Genomic DNA, 5000 nt, shown 5'->3' with positions numbered 1-5000 from the left:
AACGGATCCGCTTCCGACCATCTTTTCCGGCACCCAAGCCTCCTTTCCCTGTCCGATGCCTTCTCACGGGGTTTCTGCACAACTACCTCCGGCTGTGACCGCCGATAAAGGGTGGTCGGGCGACCAGTCTCCACTGGATTCCGTTAATGTCATCTCGGGGGAATCCCAGCAGGAGGCGATCGGCAAATCAGCTGCACCTCCCAAGCGTCAAAAAGTCGAGGAACCCATAGCCTTCACTGAAGAAGACGCCCAGGGAGTCCAATTCCCTCACAACGACGCGGTCGTAGTTTCCTTGAACATAGCAAATTATGATGTCCGTCGCGTTCTCGTCGACAACGGAAGTTCGGCTGACATCTTGTTCTACAACGCCTTTTCAAGAATGACCACTCTTGGTGGTCATCTAAGGCCGATGTGCTCCCCCTTGATAGGGTTTACTGGTGATGCCGTTCCTACGGAAGGAACGATAGCTCTAACCGTGACCGCGGGTCAGCATCCAAAGCAATCCAGGGCTCTGGTGAATTTCCTGGTGGTAAAGGCGCCTTCTGCCTACAATGCAATTCTTGGCCGTCCCGGCCTCAATGCCCTCAGAGCCATCGTTTCAACCTACCATTTGAAATTGAAGTTCCCCACCGGCAAGGGGATTGGAGAAGTTCGGGGAGACCAAGCGCTGGCCAGGCATTGCTACAACATTGCCTTGCAGAAGAACGACCAGGTGGACCTCTGTCCGGTCGACGGATTGGACGTGCGCGATGACCTTACTGAAGAGAGGGGTGGTCCAATCGAAGATCTAATATCGATTCCTTTGAACGATGGGAATGCGGAGCATGTTGTGTCAATCGGCTCCAACCTGGAGGAGGGGGTGCGGGTGCGTCTTGTGGATTTCCTCCGAAGGAATGCGGACGTTTTCGCATGGGTCCCGGTGGATATGCCGGGGATCGACACAAAAGTCATGGGGCATCATCTGGCGGTCGACCCTAAACATCGGCCAACAAAAGAAAAAATCTGGAGTCATGCCCCGGAGAGGCAGAAGGCAATAGCCGACGAAGTGGATAAACTTCTCGAGGCCGGATTTATCAAGGAGGTCAATTATCCAGAGTGGATCTCCAACGTCGTCTTGGTCAAGAAAGCGAACGGCAAGTGGAGGATGTGTATCGATTTCAAAAAGCTAAATAAGGCTTGCCCAAAGGACAGTTACCCCCTCCCCAGGATCGATCAACTGGTGGATGCTACCTCGGGCCATGAGCTTCTCACTTTTATGGATGCATTCTCCGGCTATAACCAGATTAGAATGGCATCGAAAGATGAGGAGAAGACTGCTTTTATCACTAATCGCGGCCTTTACTGCTACAAGGTTATGCCGTTCGGCCTCAAGAACGCAGGCGCAACCTATCAGCGGTTGGTAAATAAAATCTTCAAAGAACAAATCGGCCGAAACATGGAGGTGTACGTGGACGATATGCTCGTGAAAAGTAGATCTTCCAAAAATCATGTTGCCGACCTCAAGGAAACTTTTGGCACTCTTCGAAAATACAGAATGAAGCTGAACCCGACCAAATGTGCTTTTGGGGTAACCTCAGGAAAGTTCCTGGGCTTCATGGTGTCGGGGCGTGGGATTGAGGCCAATCCGGAGAAAATTCGCGCCATCCAGGAGATGGCCGCCCCGAGGTCAATCAAGGAGGTTCAGTGCCTCACTGGGAGGATTGCAGCTCTTAATCGCTTTGTCGCGAGGTCGGCTGAGCGATGTTTGCCCTTCTTCCAAACCCTCAAACAGCCGAAGAACTTTTGTTGGACCCCTGAATGTCAACAGGCATTCGAGGAATTAAAGAGCTACCTTAGCTCACCTCCACTACTGGCAAAGCCCGAACCTGGGGAGGAGTTATTTTTGTACCTGGCAGTCTCTCCCACATCCCTCGCGGCAGTCCTTGTCAAAGAAGAAATAAAAATCCAGCGGCCGGTCTACTACATTAGCCGCGTGCTAAGGGACGCCGAGACCAGGTATACTAAATTAGAGAAACTGACCTACGCTTTGTTGATTGCAGCTCGGAGACTCCGACCTTACTTTCAAGGGCACACGGTGACGTTGCTCACTGACCAACCGATCAAAGCGGTTTTGCACCGAGCTGATATTTCTGGGAGAATGGCAAAATGGGCAATCGAGCTCACAGAATTCGACATCAACTACCAGTCTAGACCGGCAATAAAGGCCCAGGCATTGGCGGATTTCATAGTAGAATGCACCGTCCCTGAGGAGGCCGAACCTGAGCAAAGCAAAATTGACGACCTGAAGATTCAACCGGACTCCTCCGACGAAGAAGCCAGTTCCTTCGATGGCTTTTGGACCCTCCACGTGGACGGATCTTCCAACATGGCGGGCGCTGGTGCAGGCCTGATCTTGACCAGCCCGGAGGGAGTCGTCGCGGAGTACGCTCTGCGTTTCGGATTCTCCGCAACAAACAATGGAGCAGAATATGAAGCTCTAATCGCAGGATTGAGGGTCGCTAAGGAGCTTGGAATAAACCAACTCCGGGTGTACAGCGATTCCCAACTTGTAGTGGGACAAGTCAGCGGGAGCTTTGAAGCGCGGGAGGACAGTATGGCCAAATATCTTGAGAAGGTGAAGGAATTCACCCCCGCCTTCAACAATTTCGACATCAAGCAAATTCCAAGATCAGAGAATGCCAGAGCCGATTTTCTCTCCAAGCTAGCAACATCGGCTCCGGCCGAATTGCCCAAAGGCATCCTCTTTGAAGTTTTAAAACACCCAAGTACGGAAGAACCGCAGCTCGTAATGGATATTGACCACGAGCCCAGCTGGGTCGACCCACTGATAACCTATCTTAGAGATGGGGTTCTCCCCCAAGATGCGAAAGAGGCCCGGAAACTCCGAAATCAAGCATCCCGGTACATCCTCTATGAGGGCAAATTGTACAAGAGATCATACTCCTTGCCTCTCTTGAGATGTCTCCGACCCTCAGAAGCCGACTATGCTTTATGGGAAGTGCATGAGGGAGTTTGCGGAAGCCATTTGGGTGCCAGATCTCTATCCCACAAACTACTCCGCCAAGGGTACTACTGGCCAACAATGCATCATGATTCTATCGAATATGTCAAAAAATGCGATCGATGCCAAAGGTACGCCAACGTCCAGAGACAACCTGCTACCGAGCTCACACCCCTGAGTGCCCCATGGCCTTTTGCACAATGGGGGATGGATATTCTTGGCCCCTTTCCCATGGCGTCCGGTCAAAGGAAATTCCTCCTTGTAGCAATCGACTACTTCACCAAATGGGTCGAGGCCGAACCACTAGCCAAAATCACAGAAGCGAAAGTACAGGATTTTGTCTGGAAATCAATAGTGTGCAGGTTCGGTTTACCTCGAACACTGATAATGGACGGCAATTCGCGGGAGCCAGATTTGCTGAATTCTGTGAAGACCTAAACATCTCCCACAAGTTCACATCAGTGGCCCATCCCCAGGTAAACGGCGAAGCCGAGGTAACGAACAGAACCCTTTTGCAGGGAATCAAGACAAGGCTTGAAAAAGCGAAAGGAACTTGGGCGGACGAGCTTTACCATGTGCTATGGGCGTACCGAACTACCCAGAGGTTGCCTACAGGAGAGACTCCCTTTGCTCTAGCCTTTGGTACAGAAGCCGTCATCCCGATCGAACTTAAACTCCCGTCGGCACGAGTCGTGACGTTCGATGAACCCCAGAATGCACAAAATCTCAGGGCCAACCTCGACCTACTGGAAGAAAGGCGGGAGATCGCTCAGGTCCGAATGGCGGCCTACAGACAGAAGGTTGCCCGATATTATAACGCCTGAGTCAAGAACAGGACATTTAGAGCGGGGGATCTTGTACTCCGACGAGCTGCTGTCTCACAGCCGCAGGCCCAGGGGGAACTAGCCCCAAATTGGGAAGGACCTTATGAGATCAAAGAAGTGGTACGACCGGGGACTTATTATCTTAAGGAGCTCGGAGGGGCCGACCTCCCGCGACCATGGAACTCAGAAAACTTACGGGTATACTACCAGTGATTTCATCCTAATCGAAAAATGTGTGCCCATTCGTCTAGGGACAATTCAAGCAGACGGTATCAAAAACGAGAACGCAATCTTACAAAAGTCGAAGGCCCGGTTCCTTTAGACCGGACGGGGGGAGAGGCCGCACAACGTCCATATGTGCCCCCACAGCCCTGTTAGGGACAGGAGGAGAACCTCGCCCTAACTTGAGCAAAGTCGAAGGCCCGGTTCCTTTAGACCGGATGGGGGGAGAGGCCCTACAACGCCCTAATGTGCCCCCACAGCCCTGTTAGGGACAGGAGGAGAACCTCACCCTAACTTGAGCAAAGTCGAAGGCCCGGTTCCTTTAGATCGGATGGGGGGAGAGGCCCTACAACGCCCTAATGTGCCCCCACAGCCCTGTTAGGGACAGGAGGAGAACATCGCCCTAACTTGAGCAAAGTCGAAGGCCCGGTTCCTTTAGACCGGATGGGGGGAGAGGCCCTACAACGCCCTAACGTGCCCCCACAGCCCTGTTAGGGACAGGAGGAGAGCCTCGCCCTAACTTGAGCAAAGTCGAAGGCCCGGTTCCTTTAGATCGGATGGGGGGAGAGGCCCTACAACGCCCTAATGTGCCCCCACAGCCCTGTTAGGGACAGGAGGAGAACCTCGCCCTAACTTGAGCAAAGTCGAAGGCCCGGTTCCTTTAGACCGAATGGGGGGAGAGGCCCTACAATGCCCTAATGTGTCCCCACTGCCCTGTCAGGAACAGGAGGAGAACTTCGTCCTGACATGAGCGGGGAGTAAGGCCCGGACTCCTACGGGAGCCGGGTTCCGCCCCAAAAGGTTTCGCCCGGACTCCTACGGAAGTCGGGTTCCGTCACAAAAGGTTTCGCCCGGACTCCTACGAGAGTCGGGTTCCGCCACCAAAAGGTTTCGCCCGGACTCCTACGGGAGTCGGGTTCCGCCACCAAAAGGTTTCGCCCGGACTCCTACGG

The sequence above is a fragment of the Elaeis guineensis genome, chromosome 1 (genome assembly GCF_000442705.2).
Source record: "Elaeis guineensis isolate ETL-2024a chromosome 1, EG11, whole genome shotgun sequence".
In the NCBI taxonomy this organism is placed as follows: domain Eukaryota; kingdom Viridiplantae; phylum Streptophyta; class Magnoliopsida; order Arecales; family Arecaceae; genus Elaeis; species Elaeis guineensis.
The sequence above is the reverse complement of the archived record's forward strand: the minus strand, read 5'-3'. Positions refer to the sequence as shown.